We start from the raw sequence: 16162 nt of genomic DNA on the forward strand, positions 1-16162 counted from the left end.
TAAAGTAATAAAGTTTACAAATGATTAAAAAAAATTAAAACAAATCAAGATTATCCCTGTAGTTGATCATTCTTATTCATTTTCATTCCCATGAATTTTCTTTAGTGGGAGAAAATGCACTGGAGTTATAACTGATAAATATTTAATAGTTTTGCCCTTTATAAATTCTTTTTGCTACTTATAGATTATGATTTTTGAGTCTTCCTTTTTACTTTGATGCAAGGACAAAATGAAAAATCATGAGTAATATATTTAGATGTAGACTTCATGGGAGGAAGAATGTCAATATAAACTTAGTTACTATGGTAACATTACTCCTATAATTGTAGAACTACTAGTAGATGAACTACAATTGCCAAAAAGAAGGCAAAGTAATGTCTGTTGAATAAATAAACTGGGTAGGGATGAGGATGAGGAAAATTTCAATATGGTATCATGTATACACATTATAGTGCTAGTTTGAATAAATTTGCAAAGAGTCAGTCATACCTACATTATATTAACTATTATTTTAAAAATTATCCAACTCTGCTCTCTTCTATTATTACTAATTATTAATTCATAGTAACACTTTGTATACTATTTTACATTACACAAGTGCTTTTATGTAAATTACTTCACCTGATTCTCCTAATATCCTAGAGATGGAGGCTGGTAGGGCAGGAATCATTATTTTATTATTTTAAGAGTTTATATTTTTAGAACAGCTTCAAGCTTAAAATGAAATTGAGAGGAAGATACAGAGAATTCCCACATACCCTCTGCCCCCACACATGCACAGCCTCTCCTATTATCAGTATCACTCACCGCAATGGTACATTTTACCAAGGATGAACCTACATTGACACACTTTAACCACTCTAAGTCTGTAGTTTACCTTAGTGTCCACTCATGGTGTTGTACATCCAATGGGTTTCGAACGGCAAGGATTAATTACTGGAACTTCACAAAAGAAAAATTCTGACAGGTTAAGTTACTTACCCAAATCACAAAATTAGGAAGTGAAGAAACAGGGACTTGAAACTAAGTCTTCTGCCTCCAAAAGTCATGCTCTTTTTATTAGGTCTCACTATAATGAGAGGAGAGCCTTGTTCAGAAAGCTGGCTTGGATAATAATATGCATTCTTCTTAAATCCTTGCCTGCTGTAAGCCTTCCTGAAAGTGTCCCGTTTTAGATACCTTCTGACCCTCAGTATAAAACAATCCCATAAACACTTATATAACAATATTTAAACATCCCACTGTTGTTTTGAAAAAATACTTGGAAACATTATCAGCCCCTCCATGCCTACTTCAAACTTCCCTGATGTTCATGTAGTATCACAGAAACATGAAAGAGACATTTTGTTGACTCTGACAAAAGCAGTTAAAGCAAATCTTTAAGAGAATCATACCTTTTACCTTTCACTAGCAGTTAAGGCTACTGACTCTTCAACTGCCGTACTATTTTATGCACACAGACATAAAAATTCAGTTTAAATTTCAGTACTAGGTTAAATTCTAGTGTAAATAATGGTGGTTCCTCTTTGAAATGTAAATGATAACTTCAAACTCAGGCAAGGAGTGAATCCTCCATTACTGTTTCACACATATTAAGCCTTTGATATAATTTAATAATATATAAGAAAAATTAAATTTACAATGATATATTAAAATGCAAAAGAAATAATTAAGTTTTCAAATGAAGAGAAGTTGAAAATATATCATGTAGAAGTCCCCTATAATCCCACCAAGGTAACTAACGTGAACAATTTGGTGGATACTTTTGCAAAATTTTCTATTTATATATTATAACATTATATTGTATAAATATACACTTTTACAAAAATGGGATCACAAAAATGTGCTATAACTTGTTTTCACTTACTACATTTGGATATATTTCTAAGTCAATACATAAAAATTAATTCTACTTATAGCATTTGTTCAAATTCACCTTCTCATATAGGTCTTCCCTGACCACCCAGTATGGCTTATCCCCCTTTCCTATTTTTTCTCAATGGCACTTAGCACTTTCTAAAATGACGTGGCAAACATTTCCTGTAAAGGGCCAGATAATACATATTTTAAGTTTTGTGGCTATTAAGGTCTCTGTTGCAACTAGTCGACTTTGTTACAGACAGTATGTAAACAAATGGGCATGGCTGAATTCTAATAAAACTATTTATTAAAGTATTTATTAAAATAGGATGGTCTGCAGGGCGCCTGGGTGGCTCAGTTGGTTAAGCGACTGCCTTCGGCTCAGGTCATGATCCTGGAGTCCCGGGATCGAGTCCCGCATCGGGCTCCCTGCCCAGCAGGAAGTCTGCTTCTCCCTCTGACCCTCCCCCTTCTCATGTGCTCTCTCTCTCTCATTCTCTCTCTCAAATAAATAAATAAAATCTTTAAAAAAAAAAAAAAATAGGATGGTCTGCAGACCATAGTTTGCCAACCCCTGCTCTAAAATAGTTTACTTATTTTATTGGCTGTCATGGGTTGAATTGGGTTTTCCTCCCTAAAGATATGCTGATGTCCTAACCCTCAGCATCTCATAATGTGACCCTGTTTGGAAATAGGGCTGTGGCTGATGTAATTAGTTAGGATGTCATAAAGGAGCAGAGTGGGGCCTTAATACAGTATGACTGGTTGTTGTTATGAAACAAACAGGCACAATGCTGTGTGACAACACAAGCAGGTACTGGAGTGATGTAGCTATAAGCTAAGAAATGCCAAGGACTAACTAAGGGCTACCACCAGGAGCTATGAAAAGGCAAGGAATGATTCTATCCAGAGTTTCAGAAGGACTTCTGGCCTCCAGAACCTTAAGAGAATAAACTCCTGTTATTCTAAATCACCCAGTTTGTGGCACTTTGTTACAGCAGCCCTGGGAAACTAACACATTGTCTGTGCACCTAAAATAGAATGTTAGCAAATTAGGCAAGAAATTTTGTCTGTTTTGTTCCCTCCTATCTTCCAACCATCAAGAATCACACCCAGCATAGTAAGCACCTCAGTATCTTTGTTGGATAGATAAACTGACTTTCTTGCTGTAAGGAGGTGCATGATATATTAGTGGAATAAATATACTGTAATATAACTAGTCCCAAGTCCTTGTATGGGCATAAGCTTTCATTTCTCTTGGGAAAATACCTAGACGACTAGCTAGGTCATATCTATGGTAGGTATATATTCATATTCTTCTTTGGTGATGTGCCTGTTCAAATATTTTGCTCGTTTTTAGACTGGGTGTGTTGTTTTCTCGATATTATGTTTAGAAAGTTTTAAAAAATAAAATTCTAGATACAAAGTCTTTATTAGAAAATCCTTTTTTAAGTATTTTCTCCCAATCTGTGGCTTACCTTCCCTTTTACTGTGCTTTTTTAAACGAAATTTATGACTTTATTATTTATTTATTTTTAGATTTTATTTATTTGAGAGAATGAGAGAGAGAGAGAGAGCACATGAGAGGGGGGAGGGTGCACATGCTGAGCAGGGAGCCCGATGCGGGACTCGATCCTGGGACTCCAGGATCATGACCTGAGCCGAAGGCAGTCGCTTAACCAACTGAGCCACCCAGGCGCCCTTTTACTGTGCTTTTTAAAGAGCAGAAATTTTCATTTTAATCGAGTCCAATTTATTAACTAGTATTTCTGGTATTGTATCTAAGAAATCCTTGCCTAACCCAAAGTCTCAAAGGTCTTCTATATTTTCTAGCTAAAAGTTTTATAGTTTTAGGTTTTATTAGGTCTATCAACTATTTTGAGGTCATTTTTATATATGGTGTAAATCAGGTATTCAAGTTCATTTTGTTACATATGGGTAGCAAATTGTTTCTGAACTATTTGTAGAAAAGCTACCCTTTCTCAAGTGAATTGCCTTTACACTTTCATCAAAAATCAGTTATCCATACATGTGTGGGTCTATTTATATACTCTCTATTCCATGGTCGGGCAAACTTTTTATGTAAAGGGCCAGAGAATAAATGTTTTAGGCTTTGTAGACCACAATGCTTCTGTTGGAACTACACCATCTGCTGTTGTAGCACAAAAGCAGACACAAATAATATATAAACAAATGGGTGTCGCTGTGTTCTAACAATACTTTCCAAAAATAGGAGGCACCCTGGAGTTTACCTGTGAGTTCTAATTACCCAATTTCTGCTCTGTTCTGTTCCATTGATCTATTTACTTTTAAGTATTGAAATCAATGTTCTGTGTGTAGTTAAAAACCATGGCTACTGCTGGATGGAGTGTTATATAAATGTCAATCAGACCAATCTGGTTGATAGTGTTATTCAAATCTTCTATATCTTTAGTCATTTTCTGTCTATTTCCTCTATCAATTATTGAAAAGGGGGTTTGATATCCCCAAATATAACTGTAGCTTTATTTATTTCTTCTTTCAGTTCTTTCAGATTTTGCCCTATTTTGAAGCTACATTATTAGGCACATAAATGTAAGGTCTTGAGGAAGCCATTCTTGTTATCATTGTGCAATGACTTTCTTTACCAATGGTCATATTCTTGGCTCTGAAATCTACTTTGACATCATTATAGACATCTAATCTTCTCTTCCATTAGAGTTAACATGGTATATCTTTCCCCATTCTTTTATATTTTACCTATTTCTTTCTTCATATTTAAAGAGCCTTGTTTTTTATGTTTTGTTTTGGTAGGTAGCGTACAGTTGTATCTAATCTGACAACCTCTGCTTTCAAGCCACTTATATTTAATATCATTATTGATATAGTTAGGTTTAAAGCTATCATCTTTAAATTTTTTTTTTTTTAAGATTTTATTTATTTGCGAGAGAGAGAATGAGAGACAGAGAGCATGAGAGGGAGGAGGGTCAGAGGGAGAAGCAGATTCCGTGCTGAGCAGGGAGCCCGATGTGGGACTCGATCCCGAGACTCCAGGATCACGACCTGAGCCGAAGGCAGTCGCTTAACCAACTGAGCCACCCAGGCGCCCTAAAGCTATCATCTCTTTTTTTTTTTTTTTATTTGAGAGAGAGAATGAGAGACAGAGAGCACGAGAGGGAAGAGGATCAGAGGGAGAAGCAGACCCCCCGCTGAGCAGGGAGCCCGATGCGGACTCGATCCCGGGACTCCAGGATCATGACCTGAGCCGAAGGCAGTCGCTCAACCAACTGAGCCACCCAGGCGCCCGCTATCATCTTTATATTTGTTTTCTACCTATTTGATCTCTGTTCTCCCTCTTCTATTTCTGTCATTTGTGTTAAGTGACTATTTTTTATGATTTCCATTTTGTCTTTCTTTTTGGCTTGTAAGCTATTAATTCTTTGTTTTGTTATCTTAGTGATTACTTTAAGATTTATAGTATACATCTTAAACTTATCAGTCTACAGCACCTCACGCACAGTAAAGTATACTAGAGTATACATCCATTTCTCCCCTCTGGATCTTTACGCTATTTTTGGCATACAACTTACTTTTACATATTTTATAAACTTCAGATGTACTTTATATATGTTGTAAACCATACTGTCATTGTTTTTGTTTAAATAATTATTTTAAAAGAGATTTCAATAATACAAATATCTTGTGTATACATCCATGTCTACTACCATTTCTAGAGCTTCTCACCCTTTGTCTAAGGTCTACATTTTCATCTAATATTTTCCTTCTGTCTGAAGGATATTATTTTATTATTATTTGTAATGTGGGTCTGCTGGTGATGGATTCTTTAAGTTTCTATATACCTAAAAATATTTCATTATTATTTTTCATAGATATTTTCACTAGGTATAGATTCTCAATTTTTCTTTCAGTACTTTAAAAATGTAGCTATTAAGTTCTTGCATGCACTGTTTCTAATGAGAAATCTACTATCATCCTTATCTTTCTTCTTTTGTATGAAAAGTCTCTTTTCTCCTCTGGATGCATATAAGTTTTTTACAACTAGTTTACCACTAATTTTGAGCAATCTGACTGTAATGCACCTTGGTAAAGTTTTCATCATGTTTCTGGTGCTTAAGAGTTTGTTGAACTTCTAGGATCTGCTGGTTTAAATAGTTTTCATCAAATCTAGAAAAACTGTGGCCATTATTTCTTTGAATATATTTATCTGTGACCCTCGTGCTCCTACCCTTGAGGATTCTAATAACATGTATTATTAGGATGCTTGAAGTAGTCCCCCAGCTCACTGCTCAATCCACTTTTTCCTTTTTTTCTATGTTTTATGATAATTTCTACTGCTGTGTCTTTAGGTTTACTGATCTTTTTGTCTGCAATGTCTAATCTACCATGAATCCTAACTTGTGTATTTTTCATTTCACACATCATATTTATCATCTCTAGAGGTTTAAGTGGGTCTTTTTCACATATTCTATAATTCTACCTAACTTTTTGAACATATAGGACGCAGTTATAATAACTTTTAATTTCTCTGGTAATTCTAACATCTATGTCAGCTCTGGGTTAGTTTTAATTTTTCTCATTATACATTGTACTTTCAAGCCTCTTACATGCCTGGTAATTTCTGATTGGATGTTGCACACTGAATTTCACCTTATTTGCTATTGGATCTGTATTGGATTTTTTTATATTTCTATAATCTTTTCTTTTTAAAGATCAATTGGGCCACCCAAATGCCCCTGTATTTCTATATTCTTGAACTTTGTTCCAGGACACAGTTAAGTTACTTGGCAAAGTATGGTCCTTTCATGTCTTGCTTTTAAGATACACTGGTAACTAGGTATTTACCTGAAGAATACAAAAATATTAATATAAAGGGATACATGCACCCCTATGTTTACAGTAGCATTATCTTTAACAGCCAAATCATGGAAATAGCCCAAGTGTCCACTGACTGATGAATGGATGAAGGAGATGTGTGTGTGTATACATACACATATGTATGTATGTATACACACACACACACACACACACACACTGGAATATTACTCAGCCATCAAAAAGAATGAAATCTTGCCATTTTCAATGACGTGGATGGAACTGGAGAATATTATGCTAAGTGAAATAAGTTGGAGAAGACAAATACCACATGATTTCACTCATATATGGAATTTAAGAAACAAAACAAAGGGGAAGAAAAGAAAGGCAAAGGAACAAACTTAAAAAAAAAAGATCTATTTATTTGAGAGGGAGGCAGAGGGAGAGGGAGCAGACCCCTTGCTGAGCAGGGAGCCTGATGGAGGGCTTGATCCTGGGACCCTGAGATCATGACCTGAGCCGAAGGCAGATGCTTAATTGACTGAGCCACCCTGGCGCCCCCCAGACTGTTAACTATAGAAAACAAACTAATGGTTACCAGAGGAGAGATGTGTGGGGGGATGGGTGAAATAGGTGATGGGGATGAAGGAGTGCACTTGTGAGGAGCACTGGGTGTAGTATGGAAGTGCTGAATCACTATATTGTAAACCCGAAATTAATATCATGTTCAAATCCCAGGAATTTAAACAAAAACAAAAACTTAAAATATACTGGGTGGGATTGGAGCAATGCTTATTCTAGGGTGATTTATTTCCTACTACTGAGGCAGGATCCTTCTTTGTCTCTATCCAATATCCCATGAGTCAAATGGTTTCCAACCTGGCTGGTGAGGACAGGAACCTTTCCTGACCAATGGAAGCACCAAGTGCTGTTATCTTTACCACCTCCAGGAGGTTCTTTCCCTGGTCTGTAGTAATTTCTTTACATGCATGCACTGGTCAGCACTCAGGTAAATAGCTGAATAGGACCTCTGAAGCTTTCAAGAGTCCTCTAGTATTCTGCTTTGTGAACTCTAGCTCCTTCGGTATTCCCAGCCATTTCCACAGGTCAAAGAGAATCCACAGAGCTTACCTTGGATTCCCCCGACCTGTGCCATGGGCTGGAAACTTTCTCAAGGTAGTAGGCTAGTGCAATCATAGGGTCCATCTTATTTGTTTCCCATCTATCAAGACCACTGCCTTTCATTATCCAGTGTCAAGTGTCTTGATTATCACTGTTTCATGTGTTTTTTTGTTTTATGGTTGTTTCAGGCAGAAGGGTAAATCTTATTCTCCTCATCCCATTTTGGCCCTAAGTGCAAGTTGCCTAGTCATTTGGATACCAAATCAAGCAAGGATTACATGATAAAACTATTGTCAAACTATTACACATATTGGTGTGACAAATCCTAATTAAAGCATTTGCAAATTAATTTTAGCAACATACATGAAAACAAAAAACCCCATAAATACTAACAAGTATTAAGCCTAAAAATAGGGACGCGTGGGTGGCTCAGTCGGTTATGCATCTGCCTTGGGCTCAGGTCATAATCCCAGAGTCCTGGGATGGCGCCCCGAGTCAGGCTCCTTGCTCAGCGGGGAGTCTGCTTCTCCCTCACCCTCTACCCCTCCCCCCATCCTGCTCGTGCTCTCTCTCTCGAATAAATTAATTTAAAAAATCTTAAAAAAAAAAACAAACCTAAAAGTATAAGTATGGTCCATTAAGCAAAAAGATAAAATATTACCCACTGTATTAAGAAAACTATACAATCATTCCAACAGATGCTTGAAAATCATCTGATAATATTCAACAGCTGTTCACTTAAAATTTTAAAATAACAACAAAGTGTCAAAAAAAACAAAGACTGAAAGAGACCATCCTTATCTTGATGCAGTGTAACAAAGAGGAGGATAGATTCTGGAATAAGACTGCCTTTGTTCAAATCCCAACTCTTTATTTTTTGTAAAACATCTTAGCCAAGTTATTTGATATCCCTCACTTTCATTTTCCTTATCTGTAAAATGAGGATAACACCACCACCTACCCACATACCACCTAGGACTTTTGTGAAGATTAAATAGTCAATAAACATAAAGCACTTACAATTTACCTGGCTCATAGTATGTACTCAATAAACGGTAATCTGTTGTTATCAGTGCAGCTCTTGCTGTTGCTGCCACAATCCGTTATCAGAAACCTAGAGCAAACATCATATTCAAAAATAAAAATTAGAAGCATTTCTATCAAAGTCAAAATTCAAACAAGATGCTTGGAGTCATCACTTATTCAACACTGTTCTAGATGGCTTAACCAAAAATAGAACAAATGATGATATAAAAATGGAAAAAGAAAAGCTGGTAGATATTATCTATTAAGAAAAAGAATGAGAATCAAATGACAAACTACCACAACTACTGAGCGTTTAACAATAGTTAAACAAAAGATCATCAAAAAACGTAGCTCTCCTATATACCAGGAATAACCAATTAAAATGTAAAAGAAAAAATCCTATTCACAACAGCATCAAAAACTATAATAACTAAGAAAAAATCTAATCAGAACTATGTAATAACTTTATACAGAAAACTATAAACCCTTACTAAACAGCTCATCAGTTAAGACTTAAATACCATGGAATGGAAAACAAAATATACATAGTACAGACATTGGTTCTTCACAAATTACTATCTTCATGTAACACAATTTAATCTAAATTACAAAGTAGTTTATTATAGAACTTTACAAACCAATTTAAAATGTCATATAAGACATTAGATAATAACCAAAAGCCCATTTTCAAAAGAATAAAAAAATACTTGCCCTATCATCTATTAAGGCACACCGCAACATTATAGTAATTAAGACAGGGCACTGCATGTGAGTAATTTGATCAATGGTATAAAACAAAAAATCCAGAAACAGACCCATATATATTTAAGAATTTAATCTGATAAAAAAAAAAGCACCTCATATCACTGGGGAAATAAAGGACCATTTAATAAATAGTACTGGGACAACTGGCTCCACAAGCAAAAAGATGAAGAGTTCTACTTCATTACACATACATACACTCCAGATTAAGGATCTTTAGATTTCAAGTATGGGAAGAAAATACAGTTATGTTTATGACCTTAGAGTCAGGCAAGTCCCCCTACACATTATCACTGACTGTTTTAGACATACGAAAAGGTTTAAAGAGTATTTTGATGACGATTTACGTTCTCACTACAGCTTAAGAAATAAAACATAACACATATAGTTGAAGCCAAATAAACAGGTCTTGCTCTTAAGAAGTTTAAAATTTAGAGAGATAGAATATGCACAGAATGCTACGGGAGCATAGAGAATAACCCAATTCACAAAGGATCCAGGAAGGCCCAGAAATGAAATACAAGTAAAGATTTTCCTAAACAGAGAAAATAGCATGCATACACATGAGCTGTAAGCCATCTTTAACTCTAAATGTCAAATGAAGATAATCAATGGCAAAATGCCAGCACATGCCAGGGTACAAACCAGAGCTGTGCTATCTGAAACCCAGCTCTGATGAGTTTACTTTGTGTTAGGGAATGGAGGTGAGGGTATATATACAACAGAACATCCAAACAAAAACAGATTGTGTAGACAACCAATATGAAATGCACTCTACAGAAGTAATGATGAAACCAATCTACCTCAGAGCACAGGATGAAACTGATGAGTCTGAGTAAAGAGAAAATGAGGGCGCCTGGGTGGCTCAGTTGGTTAAGCGACTGCCTTTCGGCTCAGGTCATGATCCTGGAGTCCTAGGATCCAGTCCCACATCGGGCTCCCAGCTCAGCGGCGAGCCTGCTTCTCCCTCTGACCCTCCCCCCTCTCATGCTCTATCTCATTCTCTCTCTCAAATAAATAAATAAAATCTTTAAAAAAAAAAAAAAAAAGAGAAAATGAAAATTTGGAGGCAGAACATCCAAATTTTAACAGTGCAACAGATTTACTGCGCTGAAAGGAATAAAGCTCCTGCTCTGAATATGTAAACATAAAGCTTTAAAATAATAACCTATGCTACAGCCACATTTCAACACATATAGTTCTCTTAGTCATGATCCATTAGCTAACTAATTCCTCGTTAAGTCTCATTAAGATATACTAGACAGACACAGAATGAAAGAGAGACTGTAGACATTGTAACAAGGAGGGCTTCTGAACATTGTTGACCGGTTGTTTCTTGAATTTCTCTTATCTCCTGATTTCTACGTAATGGTATCATGTGGTTGAATTCTTTCATTTAGCTTCTTTATGTCTCCTTCACTGAATTCTCTGCTAGGGTTTACCTCCTGGCTATGAAAGTACCCAAGTATTTGGAATCTACTATTTTTTAAAAATATCAACATATGAAGACATAGGACTTGAAGTTATCACTATCTCAAACAAAATAATTTCAAGAATTCTGGCGGGGATCTTTGATTCCAGTTATGTATCATTGTCGTGGATATTCTGCCTCTGACTCAAATAGAAAGGTCTAAAAACAATACACAAATACACACATGCTGGTGCACACATAGATATAAATGCACTGACTTCTAAGAAAAGTCGTATCTTTTTCCCCCATCTAAGATCACCCTTCTTGAACTGCCTAAGTCAATGGGGTCAATTGTTGCCTCTTACCTATCCATTAAATTATAGCTTATCTAATCTTCTTTCATGATGTCTCTCCCATTTGTCTCTTCTTTTCTACCCTCTACCATGACTAACATAATTTAGGCACCGATCACCTTACTATTTATCTGCCTTCCTGCTTCCAGTCTCTTTCCATCCTCCAAATCATTCTGACATTATAGGTAGATGAATCTATCTAAAACACTACTTTAAACTCGTCACTCTTATCTTCAGAAGCTTTTTAAAGGGTCAATAATAATGCCAAATATTTTAGCTATTTAAGAACGTAAAAATTTGGCTTCATGTGTCTGTGTAACCTATCTTCTCCAGTATTTAAAATCTATTCCAGAGGGGCCCGACTGGCTCAGCTGTTAGAGCAAGTGGTTCTTGATTTTGGGGTTGTTGAGTTCAAGCCCCACGTTGGGTGTAGAGATTACTTAAAATAAACAAATAAATAATAAAGCCTATTCTAAAAACCCCCTCTACTCAGACTGTTCCCTCATGCTACCCCACCACTGCACATCTAAAGAGAATAGCAAACAATCTGCTGAAATTATTTATGTAGTTTCCCATATGCAAAGCAAATATTTAAGTTCTTCATTTTCCTTGACCTCATCATGCCATTCACATCTTGGTCTACTTTTTATCATTCCCTACTCCTATAGACTAAGCTCACTTCTACTGACTAAGCTCACTCCTACAGACTAAGCTCAAGCCACAGTAAACTACAAGACTTTCTCTAACACACTTTGTTATTTCAGAGTTTGTGCTTCTACATATGCTATCCCCTAACTCTACAATGTCTTTTCCCAGACTCTGCTTTGCACCATGTATAACTTCGATGAAACATCATCTCTCCTGTGAAATTTCCCTGTTCCCACAAACATCTTTGCTCCCAATGCACTTGTGTACAGTTCTGTAATAGGACTGGTAACACTGTACTGTAATTATTTGTTTCTATGTCTTGATATCCTCAGAATCGAAGATACTTTGAGGCACATAGAGGACAATCAAGAGTGGGTTTTAAAAGACCTCCTCGAATGGACATATTATTCTAGTCACTGTCAGTCAAGTATACTATATGAAGAGGGAATATATGCGTCACAGTTAAGAGCTCAGATTCTGAAGCCAGGCTATCTATGTATGAATTCTAGATCTACCCCTTATTAACTGTGTGGCACTGGACAAATTAAACCTCTCTTTGCTTTGGTTTCCTTCTTTGTAAAAGGAAGATAGTAACATTTACCTCCTAAAGTTATGAGGATTAAAAGAATACGGACAAAGTGCTCAGAACAGTGACTGGCACAAAATAAGTATTACATATGTATCGCCTATTATAATTAATATACCCTGGTTATTTCTGACTCTTTCTACATAGATCTTTTTTTTTTTTTTTAAAGATTTTATTTATTTATTTATTTGAGAGAGAGAGAGAAACAGCATGAGAGGGGATAGGGTCAGAGGGAGAAACAGGCTCCCCGCCGAGCCGGGAGCCCGATGCGGGACTCAATCCCAGGACTCCAGGATCATGACCTGAGCCGAAGGCAGTCGCTTAACCAACTGAGCCACCCAGGCGCCCATCTACATAGATCTTTATTTGGAATGGGTTTCCTTCATTTTTCTCTTTATCCAAATCTCATAAAGGTTTCAAGTCTGACCTCTGCTCAATCCTTTGATCATTCCAACCGTTAAATAATCACTCCCTAATTTAAATATAGCAGTTTCCCTATCATTCTACATGTAATTGAAACTACCTTGCATCCTCGCAATTTTTCATACATCTGTCAGCCCAATTTCTGTAAACTCTATAAAGGTCCTAAGAATACCTCATGCATCTTTGTGAATTCCTATAGCCAGCAGTAAGTGTTTAGTATTTGTTGTGTAAAATAATAAGAGTAGAAACTTCAACTCTGATCATGCGACCTTTGCACAATCAAAGAAATAGAGAAGACTGTTGAGAACATTCCACGCTTCTCTGGGAGCCAGGCTGCTAATGTATCAGGGCCAGGGGGTCTTGACTCCTGTTAAAATGAGAAGCTCTCACTTTTGTGGGGGGAAAAACCTTCCTTGCAGATCAGTTATGGGGAGTAGGCAAGTTCCCAAACCAAACTGTAGTAGTGGATCCTTTAGGAGAAATGTGTCAGCATGATAAAATGACCAACTGAGAGTACAGGATTTGGAATTACACAGATCTAGGTTTCACAGCAACCCTAACCCTCAGTTTCCTTCTCTATAAAGGATATCACAACATTTTACTTCATAGGTATATAATAATCGACATTCACCCTAACATTTAACTGCAGTGCAAATTCCCTTGGGAAAATTTTTAACTAAACTGAAAATACTGCAACTCATAAATAAAAATGAGAACACTGTGCACGGTTTTCATTACTAAGAAAATATATTAACTTAGCTGGCAGCAGTATTTATAATATTCTAAATTACCTATGACAAAATTAAACATGTATAGCATTGTCAATTATACAGACTTGAGGGAAAAATTCCACTACAAAATTTATTCTCCTTTTCTCACCCTTTCTCCATCCTGTAATTTTTTTCTTCCACGTGATTAAAAACAAGTGTTCAAAATAATCTCCCAAAACAAACAGCTGAAAACATGATTTAACTTAATATCAAGTTGGTCCTATAAACGTAGAATTCCATTTACAGTTCAAAAATACTTCCAAGTGGGAATTATTATGAATTTAAGAAATTAAGATAATGGCGAACAGCTAGCTCATATGATGATCTGAGTCAGGAATTTCAAATTAAGAGTTGTTCCAACTTGAAGCTGGCAGTCACACAGTCTAAAGGGTTTGTTTACAGCACTGACTTAACCAAAGGCTCCAATCTTTTATAAGAGTCATCCCGGCATTCTAATCACTAATTATTTTTAAAGCAGTGTAACTGTTGAAAATGCCAATACTACACAAATTAAACCGAAATGAGTGTTCTTCTTAAGGGAGGAAAAACCCAAAAAACAAAAGTGGCAAGTCTTAGTTCTAACCTGTGATATTTTTTCAGTTGGAGTTATGAATAAATTGCTGTTCATCTACTGAAAAACAGAACCTTGCCGCTTGGAATAACCTTTAAGCTTGGGGGAGGGGTGAACTTTTAAAGATGGATTCGGTGCTTCTCAGATAGTGTTATGTGGGATTCGTTAGGACGGGTACACGTAAGAGGTAAAAAGAAGAAAAAAGACGTTAGTTTAAAATGTTTTAATTAAGGTGAACTTCCAACCCTGTGAAACATTACAACTTCAGGATGAAAAGATGGCTTTGGTGAAGAGATACTAATCGCCGGGTAGAAAATGAAGAGTCAAGTGCGGGGCTAGTAGAAATTAAGGGGAGATGGAAAAGGGCAAAAAGTGGGGATTTGGGGGCGTGGGCCTAAGAAGGGTGTGTGGGTGGATGTGTGTGTGTGTGTGTGTGTGTGTGTGTGTGTGTGTGTGCTGGAGATAAGGTCTGCGCTTACGTTTGAGAAATATAGGCGACAAAGTTGTAGAAATCAAATTCAGAGGTGTGTGAACACGGAAAGGAAGGAGGAATGTGGGGATTTCCAGGCTGGAACTAACAAGTTTGGGACGGACACGGTATTAGGGCGCCTCTCTCCCGGGGAAGGGTGGCCCCCTCGAGTGCCAGGTCTCCAGGCCCGAACTCCCCGACCTAGCCCTCACCCTCCCGCTACACGGCCCTTCACTCGGCCACGGCACCTCCTCACCTCAAGCCGCGGCGCCTCTCTCATCCGCGTGTGTATAGCGCACGACTCCCTCCGCGCCAGGCCGGGCCGGGCCCGTCGGCCGCGCAGTCGCGGCCTCCGGCTCAGCTGCGCCCGAGCGTTCCCCGCGCCGCTCCGCGGGCCTATCGGCTCCCCGCTTCTGCTCCGGCTCGCTCCGCGTTCCTTCCCGCAGACGCGGCACGCGGCCCTCCTCCCACGGCGGGGCGTTGCGCCCCCCGACCCCGCCCCGCAGCGCCCTCGCCGCGCCCCGCCTCCGGACTTAGGGACTCTATGCTATTGGCTCCAGAGAGACCCGGCGCGCTAGGGTACTGGCCGGGCGGTAGCCCGACGGCGAGGGGGCGGGACTCCAGGCAGCTACGATTCCCGTAACGCGGATCCTGGCGTCCGGGATTCCGGCGGCTGCGCCAGCGTCGCTTTTCCTAGACCAGATCGAAGGGTTCCCCCCACCTCCCCTCTGCGGGCGGAAGGAGCGGAATGTTCCATTTTTTCGTGGAGTAACAGGGTCGTGAATTGCAGCCCGGGTGCTTTGTACGCCTGCCGCTCTCCTTTCTCGTTGCGGTCCCGCGGCCTTCCTTCGCGTCCTTCCCCGAGGGACTCAGAGCCGCGAGGGACCGCCGGGCTCCCTTGGGGACAGGGGAGGCGTGGGAGTTTCTCAGGGAAAGTGAAGGACTAGATGGTCGTAACTCCACACGAGATTACCGCAGATCGTGGTGGCGGCGGCCTCGGTCCAAGTCTTACATAAATGAACCTTGCCACGATATATATTTTTAAGTTGCTAAATGAGTTTGGCTGTGATTGATCAGTGAACCCAGAGCTGGTGTGACACGCCAAGAAGCTAGTTCTTTGCGGTTTGTACTCCCAGTCTGTGATTTAAATACCTAGCAAAAACTAATTCCATTATATTCCTCCCCCGCCTGGAAATGGACCTTCAGGCTTTGATTTCTTTATTCCCCCCAAAAGCACGATGAGACACTTCTAAGAAGCCAGGGCTTTGGAAGAATGGCGGGGGGCCGGAGGTGGGGGGCGGTGTGTGTGTGTGTGTGTCTGGAAGAATGGCGGGTGTGTGTGTGTGTGT

The 16162-nt window shown here is 38.4% G+C and overlaps 1 protein-coding gene across 5 annotated transcripts in view; it reads right to left on the bottom strand.

The window, feature by feature from the left end:
* IL6ST (interleukin 6 cytokine family signal transducer) overlaps positions 1 to 15287 on the bottom strand; it is a 54155-nt gene extending 38868 nt beyond the window's left edge. For 2 of the 5 annotated variants that reach the window (XM_021701755.1, XM_021701752.1), the window contains exons 1-3: positions 15070 to 15287; positions 8822 to 8908; positions 982 to 1069 (exon numbers count right to left, since the gene is read on the bottom strand). The gene's annotated coding sequence lies outside the window, so the exon portion shown is untranslated. Of the gene's footprint in view, positions 1 to 981; positions 1070 to 8814; positions 8921 to 15069 lie in introns of those variants that run through there. The other 3 variants (XM_021701754.1, XM_021701753.1, XM_044916776.1) reach the window with 3 other exon arrangements.
* Between the last annotated feature and the right edge of the window lie 875 nt (positions 15288 to 16162).

This window comes from Neomonachus schauinslandi, chromosome 7, assembly GCF_002201575.2.
Source record: "Neomonachus schauinslandi chromosome 7, ASM220157v2, whole genome shotgun sequence".
Lineage (NCBI taxonomy): Eukaryota > Metazoa > Chordata > Mammalia > Carnivora > Phocidae > Neomonachus > Neomonachus schauinslandi.